This window comes from Salmo trutta, chromosome 22 (assembly GCF_901001165.1).
Source record: "Salmo trutta chromosome 22, fSalTru1.1, whole genome shotgun sequence".
NCBI lineage: Eukaryota > Metazoa > Chordata > Actinopteri > Salmoniformes > Salmonidae > Salmo > Salmo trutta.
In genome coordinates, this window is record NC_042978.1 from 4,351,560 (window position 1) to 4,365,488 (window position 13,929).

The window sequence follows — 13,929 nt, forward strand, 5'->3', positions numbered from 1 at the left end:
CCCAGGTAGGCTACTCGTGGCTGGCATCCAACTGGAAGTGAAACCTCTGCAAGCGGAGGGTCTGGTTGGTGTTGTGTGTTCAAATTGAGAGAGGATGCCGAACAACAGCAGCTAGAATTACACCATGATCTCACATTCACTGATCTCAAAGTCCAAGGTTCACTCCCCGGCTGTTTGATGTGACTGTGGGGCACTCGTTAGTACCTTACAAGAGTGCTGTCTTGTTTTTTCCATGTGTTTTCCCCTGGATTGATTAAAAGGTGTTCTGTAACAGTTAACATTAAGGTATACTTAAAATTTATTTACAAAGGGTTCATGTGATTTCTCTGCGATAGATACCATGGCGCCCAAGTAGGAGCTCCTGTAAATATGTGCATGTTTAGTTATTTTTATTCATATTTTTTATCCACTGTTTTGTTTTTGATACAATTACATTCTTATGGCATATATCTGGTGGTTTTGACCCACAAACTTGCAGATTAGCTGGCAGATCAACTATTTTTGGCTTGGGTAGCTAAGTAGTCAGCTGCCTGATGTTTTTGTTTGAATGATGCATCTGGACACAATATCCAGCTTTTTTGTTTCACCTGGCTGTGTCTTTCTCACGAAACTGACATTTGACCATTTTTCATGATAATTCCTCTTGGTTCACCGAGATTACGATGTGTACATATTTCATAATTATATTTGATCAGATGTTATGCATTTTACCACAATCTCCACAACTAAAACACTTTGAAATGTACATCATTACCATTACACATAACCGTTTTAAATGTTTTTGTTGTTGTGATAATCACTTGTGTCTACATGTTATTTATATTTTATTTATGTACACATATTTGGATAAAGTACAAAAGTCACACTATCAGATTATGCCAAAATTGCTAAAGTATATGTTTTAGTTTTCCTATTATTTCCTAAATGATCTCTATCAGATATTTACTAAGCCAAAAAAGTATCTAAATGTGTCCTTTGTTAATCCCAAATGACTTGAATACAAAATATACTCCTTATTTCAGTATAAGCATACGTACTGTAATTATACTGAACAACAATATAAACACAACATGTAAAGTGTGGGTCCCATGTTTCATGAGCTGAAATATAAGATCCCAGATATTGTCCATATTCACAAAAACCTTATTTCTCTCAAATTGTGTGCACAAATGTGTTTGAATTCCTGTTAGTAAGCATGTCTCTTTTGACAAGATAATCCATCCACCTGACAGGTGTCGCATATGAAAAAGCTGATTAAACAGCATGATCATTAAACTGGTGCACCTTATTCTAGGGACAATAAAAGACCACTAAAATTTTGTCTCACAACCACAGATGTCTCAAGTTTTGAGGGAGCGTGCAATTGACATAGGATAAAGTAATCCTTCTAAACCCCCCCCCCCAAAAAAAAGATATAGATGTACTATTGTAAAATGGTTGTTCCACTGGATATTGTAAGGTGAATGCACTAATTTGTAAGTCGCTCTGGATAAGAGTGTCTGCTAAATGACGTAAATGACGTAAATATCATGCTGACTGCAGGAATGTCCACCAGAGTTGTTGCCAGAGAATTGAGTGTTCATTTGTCTACCATAAGAGAATTTGGCAGGACGTCCAATTGGCCTCACAACCGCAGACCACGTGTATGGTGTTGAGTGGAAGAGCGATTTGCTGATGTCAACGTTGTGAACAGAGTTCTCCATGGTGGTGGTGGGGTTATGTTATGGGCAGGCATAAGCTACAGAAAACAAACACAACTGCAATTTATTGATGGCAATTTGAATGCACAGAGATACCGTGACAAGATCCTGAGGCCTATTGCCGTGCATTCATCCACCGCCATTACCTCACGTTTCAGCATGATAATGCACAGCCCAATGTCGCAAGGATCTGTACACAATTCCTGGAAGGTGAAAATGTCCCAGTTCTTGCATGGCCTGCATACTCACCAGACATGTCACCCATTGAGCAGTATGGGATGCTCTGGATCGACATGTACGACAAAGTTCCAACAACTTTGCACAGCCATTGAAGAGGAGTGGGACAACATTCCACAGGCCACAATCAACAGCCTTATGCGAAGGTGTGTGGTGCTGCATGAAGCAAATGGTGGTCACACCAGACACTGACTGGTTTTCTGATCCACACCCCTAACATTTTTTTGTACATATTTGTGTTCCCAGTCATTTGAAACCCATAGATTAGGGCCTAAAGAATTTATTTAAAATGAATGATTTCCTTATATGAACTGCAACTCAGTAAAATCTTTGAAATTGTTGCAGGTTGCATTTATATTTTTGTTCAGTATACATGCATGTATTTTCAAAAGTAAAACGTGGACATTTGAAAATGGTGCGTCAATCTAAATTACATAAAACAATTCCCATCAAAATCTTAAAGTTTAAGCCAGAGATATTGCATGGGCTGCGTCTCAATCCACTACATCCTCGCTATATCAGCCTTCCGCATCTGCGGTGGAAGGTGGCCGAGCTTCTCATGAAAACATCTGTAGCGTCCGAACGGTTTGGCTTATTATTATATATTTGGAAAGGGGGGACTCTCACGAACGCAATGGTGTTCACCGTTTTACTCTACGACCACCACAGATGTCACGGGACTCGTCTGAAGGTAACCCATACAAACAAATTTAAGTGTGGGGTAGTTTTGTGCCAACAAAAATTAGGGATTAAATATGTGTTCCAAAAAAGATATATATTTCCTGAGCTTTCTTATATCTCTGAGATATAGGACAGACACTTCAAAACCTTATTCCTTATGATTTATTTATAATTTGACATTTATGAATGTGTTATTCAATGCATTTAAATGGGCTATAGTAGTAAAGGCCAAATATATATATTTTTTATACCCAAAGGGGTCTTTAAATTCAACATCAAATAGCTAAATGATCCATGGTATGACCATCTTAAAACAATTTGATATGTTAGCTTAGTACACCTCATATTTCTCGACAAACCTTAATCAAATAACTGTTGTTTTACAAACATCTATACAATATGTCTAAGAAGTGGTCCTAGTAAGTAAATTAAGTTATCAGCACAGCACACCCATTAACTATACATAAGACATAGCTTATGATCAAGTCCATTCATGACGCCATGTTGGTAAGGTAATGGATCTCTGAATTCTTCCCAATTTGAGCTTTTTAGCCATTTCGGTAATGAAAAGACCAAGTGGGGTAAAGGGGGTGTTTGAGACTAAGAACCTCATTCTGAAGGCATATAAGCGAAAACATTCACTTAACTTGTGCTCATCTAAGGACTACTCCTCGAGATGATGCATCATGGCTGAATAAAACTTTATTTAAAAACTTTGTTTTTACAGGAACTTGAAACACTTTTACAGTAATGAAACACGTCCAGCGACACTGTTTTTATATAATACATATTTTAGTTTAATGTAAACCTCAACTAGCTATAACCATTTTATTACATACTACCAAACATATTTTGTGTTTTATTGAAATTAATTAGATTTTTCAACAACAACAAAAACATTTATCAAATTTGCCAAAAACTAGACATCTTAATCTTCAGAATGATTGTTGATTTTTGCAGATGCATTATAGTTTTGGAACTCAATTTGCTGCAGACATGTTTAAAACTGGTTTCATGGGAATCACTGAGGTGCTGGTTCCTAATCTTTTGAGAGCATCGTTTGAGGAGTCACCTGAAGATTGAGAGGAATGGGAGATGCAGTAAAGGAATGCAGTTCTGTGGCAGAGGGCTCGTAGTAAGGACAACTGGCTACTACTCTGAATTGTGTGTGATGAGGCTTCTGTCACCCAGAGCTGCTGAGACATCACCCATGTGGGTGCCACACATTGTGAAGTAGAATTCCAGTGGCTACACGACTCAGGCTGTTTCCCAGATTAGCCTTCAACAAGATCGTTACCAGACTTCAACCATCTCCCTGGCCGCCTTCCTCTGATCAAGTCATGAACTGTCCCTCTCCATCTTTAGAGGATGCACACACAAATACTTGGCCTCTATTGGTTGACTTAGCTAGCTATAGCTAGGCTGCTCATGATGATTTACAGTGCCTTCGGAAAGTATTCAGACCCCTTGACTTTTTCCACATTTTGTTACGTTACAGCCTTATTCTATAATGGATTAAATCAAATAAATTCCTCAGCAATCTACACACAATACCCCATAATGATACATTTAAAAACAGAAATACTTATTTACACAAGTATTCAGACTCTTTGCTATGAGAATCGAAATTGAGCTCAGATGCATCCTGTTTCCATAGATCGTCCTTGAGATGATCTGACATGCTCTGTCAACTGTGGTAAATTCAATTGATTGGACATAATTTGGAAAGGCACACACCTGTCTATATAAGGTCCCACAGTTGACAGTGTATGTCAGAGCAAAAACCAAGCCATGAGGTCGAAGGAATTGTCTGTAAATCTCAGAGAAAGGATTGTGTAGAGGCACAGATCTGGGGAAGGGTACCAACAAATTCCTGTAGTATTGAATATCCCCAAGAACACAGTGGCCTTCATCATTCTTAACCTTTTCAGACGTACCAACAAACGGGTGTGATCATTCAGCGTGCGCTCAAACCAGTGTGATTAGAACGCTTTTTTAGAACGTCCAGTTTCGATTGACGCAACAGTCGGCATTTGAGCTAGCCACACAATTTTTTCAGAGAAACATTTTTGCACAAACACAGTCCTTAGAAAGTTATGTCATGAATGTGACCAGTTTATTTCTGGATGTTCAGCTATTTACAGAAGTAGCAACAGCATACACAATCATCCAAACCAGAAAATGTAGGCTACATGAATCCTAGTGCTAACTGAGGAAAGATTGACATAACACAATCTGTCCTATTTAGATAACTCTCGGCTGCCAGAAACCACAATATGAATTAGCTAATAGCAATTACTATTTATAATTCATCACATCACGAGTGAGCTCAACATTGATCAAAATAATTGAGTAAAACACTTTCTAGAAATCGAAAGTAATCTGGCGATGGGTAGTTTGTGCAGACCTCCATGTTTGCTTTTTCGCATCAACAAAAGATAATAAGAGGAGACAAGATGAGTTTGATCTGTTTGAAGTATGCATGTTGAAGGGGGTGTGTAAATCTACGATCATTCACTTCCCTTCATTCACTTACGGAAGTTTACCAGAAAGTTGAGTGAACCATTCAGTCACCTCATTATAACATATTTGGTCTGACAGATGTTTAAGTGATACCCAGAATGCATTGAATAATGTCAACATACATGGCACCACACATAGCTGGCAAATAGCTAGCATTAGCTCATAATAATCAGTACAATCTTCAAAAGGTATTTTACTGTCACGTTCGTTTGTAGAAACGGACCAAGGCGCAGCGTGAGTAGCGTTCCATATCTTTTATTAGAAAGTGAAACTAAGCAAAGACAAAAAACAAATAAACAATAAACTAACAACAAACCGTGACTACAGATAATGCTACGTGCACTAACTCAAAATAATATCCCATAAACACAGGTGGGAAAAACAGCTACTTAAATATGATCCCCAATTAGAGACAACGATTACCAGCTGCCTCTAATTGGGAATCATACCAACATAGAAAATCAAACCTAGAACCCCACATTGAAATAAATAAACTAGATCAACCCCCCAGTCACGCCCTGACCTACTCTACCATAGAAAATAGGAGCTCTCTATGGTCAGGACATGACATTTACACACATTATAGGTGTCCATTACAATCTATACAATAATCGGAATGCATTATTTGTAACCAGTAATTGAAAACGTGAATAAAACTAAATACATTATGCTCCATACATACATACTCCATTATGCTCCATACATACTTTACGCTACAGTAGAAACGACATCACGATATGCAGAAAACAAGACACTTACTTTCAGAAGAACGGGTGTGATCAAATGTCCAAAGTTATTATTTGTAAAGAAAACAACAAACGAGGGAATGCGAGTGCCTGCCAGAAAATGTGCCAGTTCGTGCAAGACTGCGCAAATGTCTGCATATGTGACGGGGAAGAGCTCTCCTCGAAGAGAGAAGTTTGTCCAGCTCAGTAATGCCTCAAACATAAATTGTCCGCAACACTGAAATGGGATACTTCTATGTGAATTAATGAGGAGGCAGAACACACCTCAAGTCAAACTGTTGTTAGAAAATACAACTTGTTAGAAAATAATTTAAAATTGACAAGTTCACACATAGCCTATAGTCCTTTTGTTCAACTGACTTAGAATTCCTTACAAATCAAATGCCGACCGCATTATCTACCAAGAGAATTCTCTTCGATCATAATCATAGTCAAATATATTCCCCCACAAGCAGACACATCGACGGCCCTGAAAGAACTTCATTTAACTCTATGTAAACTGGAAACCACATATCCTGAAGCTGCATTTATTGTAGCTGGGGATTATAACAAGGCTAATCTGAAAACAAGGCTCCATAAATTTTACCAGCAAATCGATTGTGCGACCCGGGCTGGCAAAACCCTGGTCATTATTATTCTAAATTCCGTGATGCATATAAAGCCCTCCCCCGTTCTCCTTTCGGAAAAGCTGATCATGACTCCATTTTGTTGCTCCCAGCCTATAGACAGAAACTAAAACAGGAAGCACCCATGCTCAGGTCTGTTCAACGCTGGTCCGACCAATTGGATTCCATGCTTCAAGATTGCTTCGATCACGTGGACTGGGATATGTTCCGCATAGCGTCGAACAACAACATTGATGAATACGCTGATATTCAATCAATCCTTATCCCCGTCTGCTGTTCCCACATGCTTCAAGAGGGCCACCATTGTTCCTGTTCCCAAGAAAGCTAAGGTAACTGAGCTAAATGACTACTGCCCCATAGCACTCACTTCCGTCATCATGAAGTGCTTTGAGAGACTAGTCAAGGACCATATCACTTCCACCCCACCTGACACCCTAGACCCACTCCAATTTGCTTACCGCCCCAATAGGTCAACAGACGACGCAATCACACTGCACACTGCCCTAACCCATCTGGACAAGAGGAATACCTATGTAAGAATGCTGTTAATCGACTACAGCTCAGCATTTAACACCATAGTACCCTCCAAACTTGTCATTAAGCTCGAGACCATGGGTCACGACCCCGCCCTGTGCAACTGGGTCCTGGACTTCCTGACGGGCTGCCCCCAGGTGGTGAGGGTAGGTAACAAGATCTCCATCCCGCTGATCCACCAGACTGGGGCCCCACAAGGGTGCATTCTCAGCCCTCTCCTGTACTCCCTGTTCACCCATGACTGCGTGGCCATGCACGCCTCCAACTCAGTCATCAAGTTTGAAGACGACACTACAGTGGTAGGCTTGATTACCAACAACGACGAGACGGCCTACAAGGAGGAGGTGAGGGCCCTCGGAGTGTGGTGTCAGGAAAATAACCGCACACTCAATGTCAACAAAACAAAGGAGATGATCGTGAAATTCAGGAAACAGCAGAGGGAGCAGCCCCCTATCCACATCGACGGGACAGTAGTGGAGAAGGTAGAAAGTTTTAAGTTCCTCGGCATACCCATCACCGACAAACTGAAATGGTCCACCCACACAGACAGCGTGGTGAAGAAGATCATCAAGGACAACAACCACCCGAGCCACTGCCTGTTCACCCCGCTATCATCCAGAAGGCGAGGTTAGTACAGGTGCATCAAAGCGGGGACCGAGAGACTGAAAAACAGCTTCTATCTCACGGCCATCAGACTGTTAAACAGCCATCAATAACATTGAGTGGCTGCTGCCAATATACTGACTCAACTCTAGCCACTTTAATAATGGAAAAATGTATGTAATAAATGTATCACTAGCAACTTTGAACAATGCCACTTTATATAATGTTTACATACCCTACATTACTCATCTCATATACTCCCCATACACTGTACTCTATACCATCTACTGCATCTTGCCTATGCCGTTCGGCCATCACTCATTCATATATTTTTATGTACATATTCTTATTCATTCCTTTGCACTTGTGTGTGTATAAGGTAGTTGTTGTGAAATTGTTAGATTACTTGTTAGATATTACTGCATGGTCGGAACTAGAAGCACTCGCATTAACATCTGCCAACCATGTGTATGTGACAAATAAAATTTGATTTGATTTAATTAGCAGGCTATGTGTGTTAACTGTCCTGCTGCGTAACAAACACAGTTTGGAACAATGAGTACATTCTCACATCACGTGCATAAAACAACTCATGCTGGGGTGATCGTTAGACATCTTTGGAATTTACATATGAACAGGTTAAATGGAAGAAGTTTGGAACCAACAAGACTCTTCCTAGAGCTGGCGGCCAGGCCAAACTGAGCAATCAGGGGAGAAGGGTCTTGGTCAGGGAGGTGACCAAGAACCCGACAGTCACACTCACAGAGCTCTAGAGTTCCTCTGTAGCGATGTGAGAACCTTCCAGAAGGACAACCATCTCTGCAGAACTCCACCAATCAGGCCTTTAGGGTAGAGTGGCCGGACGGAATCCGCTCATCAGTAAAAGGCACATGACAGCCCGCTTGGAGTTTGCCAAAAGGCACCTAAGACTCTCAGACCATAAGAAATAAGATTATCTGGTCTGATGAAACCAAGATTGAACTCTTTGCCCTGAATGCCAAGCACCACGTCTGGAGGAAACCTGGCACCATCCCTACCGTGAAGCATGGTGGTGGCAACATCATGCTGTGGGGATGTATTTCAGCGGCAGAAAATGGGAGACTAGTCAAGATCGAGGCAAAGATGAACGGAGCAAAGTACAGAGAGATCCTTGATGAAAACCTGCTCCAGATTGCTCAGGACCTCAGACTGTGGTTAAAGGTTCACCTTCCAACAGGACCACGACACTAAGCACACAGCCAAGACAACGCAGGAGTGGCTTCGGGACGAGTCTCTGAATGGGCTTGAGTGACCCAGCCAGAGCCTGGACTTGAACTCGATTGAACATCTCTAGAGAGACCTGAAAATAGCTGTGTAGCAACGCTCCCCATCCAACCTGAGAGAGCTTGAGAGGATCTGCAGAGAAGAATGGGAGAAACTCCCAAAATACAAGTGTGCCAAGCTTGTAGCGCCATACCCAAGAAGACTTGAGGCTGTAATCACTGCCAATGGTGCTGCAACAAAGTACTGAGGAAAGGGTCTGAATACTTTTGTAAATGTGATATTTTAGTTTTAATTAGAAAACATTTCTAAAAAACAGTTTTTGCTTTGCCATTATGGGGTATTGTGTGTAGATTGATGAGGGGAAAAAAACAATTAAATCATTTTTAGAATAAGACTGTAACCTAACAAAATGTGGAAAAAGTAAAGGGGTCTGAATAATTTCCGAAGGCTCTCTATTGCTTTTTGCTTTTGAAGTGCTTTTGAGTGTTATGAAAAGTGCTATAGAAGTTTCATTAATTATTATAAATATTGTAGATTGATTGAAATGTTGTCAGTAACACTTTACATTAAGATATACAGTTTTACATAATTTACACAGCTTTTATAATTAACGCTGTGTATAAAGACTTTTTTCAACTATTCATAACCTACTTGTAAACACCTTTTAAGGCCATTCTTACCCCCAGCTGAGAGATCTTGTGAGATTGTACAGCAGCTTCAGAGTTACTGTAGAACAGGTAGTTCCTCACAAAATAATCCATTCATGCTGACTATGTAGTCATTATTTTACTCCGTAGTACTTGTAATGGATCCGTATAACGTGTCGTTATTTGACTGGGTAAGGTAGCCAAATTGTACAGGTTTTCCCCAGTCTGCCCATCTCAGTTACCACCAGAGGTTGGAATCAACATTTTCCAGTCGTTTCGTTCTGAACAGAACCATTATTTTGCATTCCATTCCACTGTTCCAAACTGCAAAATATAATTCTGAACCGGTTCGACCCCCCAAAAAGTATCAGTTTATTTTGTTCCTTTCTTTTCCTTTTTAAACGTCTGAAATCATATTTATTTACATTAGACATTACATTACTTTAAACAGTGCGGATAGAGCAGCTTGCTATGGAACGGGAAAGCTATAGTTGATTACATGCATTTTTGTGGGGTGGGGAGAGAACTAGAGAGGGTAGAGGAGGAGGCTTGACTTGAAGCTCTGGGCATCTTGTTATGACACTGCATTATCTGAGGAGCGGCTCCTTTGGAGGAACTTTGAATGTCTTTGAACTTCCTAGATGGCTTAGCGTTGGACCAGACAGGGCTAGTAAGCTTGTGTGTGTAGAGTGAAACCAGAATTAAAAACACATCTTACCTTTTTGTAGATAATAAATCCATTGTGAAACGTGATAACTATAGTATTCTTAACTAACATTGAAAAAGTTAATTCATTCTTAATTAATTAAGTCTCCCTAATTTCTGAATCACACTTGTAATGTCAGTAGACTACAGTAGCCTATGGTTCTGAGGGGGAGTGGTAGGTAGCCTACACACCACAGGAGGTTGGTGCCACCTTAATTGGACCTGCTCGTGGGAGGACGGGCTCGTGATAATGACTAGAGCGGAATTAATGGAAAGGTATCAAATACATCAAACACATGGTTTCCATGTGTTTGATGCCATTCCATTTCCTCTGTTCCAGACATTATTATGAGCGCTCCTCCCCTCAGCAGCCTCCACTGCTACACACGCACACACACACTGGCAAATATTTTCAGTTGAAAGGCAGACACTGGATTAAGTTTCTGAGTGACAGAGTAAGGGCTTTGCATAGGCGCCTTCTTAATGCCCGGAACGTAAAATAACGTTATTAACCGGTTCCAATGCTTTTAAAATAATGCTTCTGTTTACGGAACAGTATAGATCACTTTCATTCCAGGTACTGTTTCTCAAATTGTTTTGTAATTTTCCGGTTTTCTGTTCTGTTCCCTGAACCGGTTCCATCCCCTGGTTACTGCTTAATTTGCAGTTGTCATCATGAAATCATAGTCCTCAACTTCCATTACTCTCCATTGGATAATAGACCTTTTTCTCTCTCTGTACAATAACTACCACACTCTTATCAATGTACAATGAGGTAGACTTCAGCAGATCCAGAGCATGGCACAGATGTTAAATGGTTCTCCTTCACATACAATGCCTTCAGAAAGTATTCACACCCTTTGATTTTTTCCACATTTAAATTGATTAAATTGAGATTTTGTGTCACACCATAACGTCAAAGTGGAATTATGCTTTTAGAAATTTTTACAAATTCATTAAAAAGTTAAAGCTGAAATTTCTCAAGGCAATAAGTATTTAACCTATTTGTTATGGCAAGCCTAAATAAGTTCAGGAGTAAAAATGTGCACATAAGTCACATAATATGTTGCATGTAAAAATCATGTTAAACACAATTATTGCACACATAGTGTTTAACATTATATTTGAATGACTGCCTCATCTCTGTACCCCACACATACAATTATCTGTAAGATTCCTTAGTCGAGTAGTGAATTTCAAACACAGATTCTACCACAAAGACCAGGGAGGTTTTCCAATGCCTCGCAAAGAATGGCACCTATTGGTAGATAAAATAAAAACAGAAAAACATTGAATATCCCTTTGAGCATGGTGAATTTATTCATTACACTTTGGATGGTTTATCAATACACCCAGTAACTCCATAGATACAGGCGTAAAAATATATTGTTTAAATGCATCCTGTTTGCAATAAGGCACTAAAGTAAAGGAATTGTTATGTTTGGGACAAATACGACACATCACTTAGTACCTCTTCATATTTTCAAGCATGTTGGTGGCTACACCATGTTATGGGTATGCATGACATCAACAAGGTCTAGGGAGTTCAGTCTGCATTCCAACAGACAATGGGAGATGAATTCACCTTTCAGCAGAACAATAATCTAAAACACAAGGCCAAATATACTTACCAAGTTGCTTACCAAGATGACATCGAATGTTTCTGAGTTGCCTAGTTACGGTTTTGACTAAAATCGGCTTGAAAATCTATGGCAAGACTTGAAAATGGCTGTCTAGCAATGATCAACAACGAACTTGACAGAGCTTGAAGAACTTTAAAAAGAATAATGTGCAAATACTGTACAATCCATGTGTAAGGAGGCTTACCCACAAAGAGTCACAGCTGTAATCGCTGCCAAAAGTGATTCTAACACATTAAGGGGTGTGAATACGTACTGTATGTAAGTGGGATATTTCTGTATTTCATGTTCAATAAATGTGGGAAAATCAAATAAAAACATGTTTCACTTTTTCATTATGGGGTATTGTGTGTAAACGGGTAAGATAAAACATTGTTTAATCCATTTTGAATTCAGGCTGTAACACAACAAAATGTGGAATACGTCAAGGGTTAAGAATACTTTCTGAAGGCACTGTATGGAATTAAAGTATTTTCAATATAATTTAGTTTTGCGATAAAAGTCTATGTTAACATATCATTAAAATTAAATCCAGGTTTCTTTCAATTAAATGCTGTCTTTGACAATCTGATTGCTAGGACAACATTAATATCCCTCCACTCAAGAGTCCCCAAAAAATTACTAAGCTAAAAAATGTACCAAATATATACAGTAGATCTGTGAACTGTAACAGGTGATGACATCCACATTAATTATAATAAAATCTATCAGTACTCAGGTTACTGCCTAGTGCCTACACCAAACCAAGTGCAGAGGAGACTGTGTGCTTTTCTATAGTCATGAATAGGTGATTTATTCTGTATTTGGGCCTTGAAGGTCTCCCATTCAAGCTTTGAGATTTATCTCTAATACATTCTTACCCAGATCTATGGTAGATTTGGTGTTCTGTGTGCACTGAGGAGACAATGGGAGATGCTGTTCTCGCCAACATTGTATCTCTGTGTTGTCGTGTTGTTTATAGCACAGCCGTTGCCTGATTGGTTCACGGATTTATCTTCATTATCTACATTTTCTGTTGTTGCATATCTGAAATTGTTGGGATTGTTCCTACCCTAAAAGCATTAGGGGTTTCCCTCTTACTTACTTTCATCGAGCCCAAGGGAACCTCTCCAACAACCCCCCAAAAAGGCTCAACAACGGACATTGCTTGTTATGGGCTCAGCAAAGGTTGGCTGCTTGTTGGGATTTCACATTTTTGCTGACAGGGGTCGAAGAATGTGCCTCCTCTCTCTCTCTCGCTCCATACTTTGGGCATTCGAGAGGCTCCCTCGGCTCCCTCTTTGCTTGTTTTGGTGGCCGGCACCACCAAAAGACTGAGCAAACCACACACTGTAGTTTGTTAATTGTTAGCTTTCTTTCCTATCGCCCCCATGCATGGCAGGCCCCTTACATACGATTAATTTATTACACATTCAGCAAGTTTTCCGTTGCGAACAGTTTTGGTTGAAGTGTGTTTAGACTTTGAACAATAGTCCTAATTCAACCCAGAGCGTCATTGCCTGCGATTTACACGTCAGGGACTGAAATTTGTATTGAAAATCAAACGGTACCGATCTGAAGCAAATTACTGTTTCCCCCTCGCAGCTACCATAACAAGCAAACACTTTAAGGAAACTTGACAACCATTTAGATTTACAGTGTCATAATACCCAGATGCTCATTGTTTGTCAGTGGCATTTGGTTGGAATGACCATTGGTTGTAACGACACACACTGATCTGTTACCTACTTCATTCAAGCTGTACTCCACAACATGAGGTTTTCTGAAAACCCCAAAACCAAACCCCATCACGGGTTTGAGTCAATATGGTATTTCTTATAGTTCCTTGTCAACAGTGAATAAATACACATGTAATGGCTATCAATCCTGGCAGCCTTTGATAGCTCTCTTAGCAGCAGTTTTTTGACTGGAGGCATTCTGTGGTGAGAAGGTGGTTCTGGTGTTTTTCATACAGGAAAGGGGTTGACATGTTGGTTTTATCAGTTAGCTGTGGGCCAGGTCTGTAGGCCTCTTTGTCTCTCTCT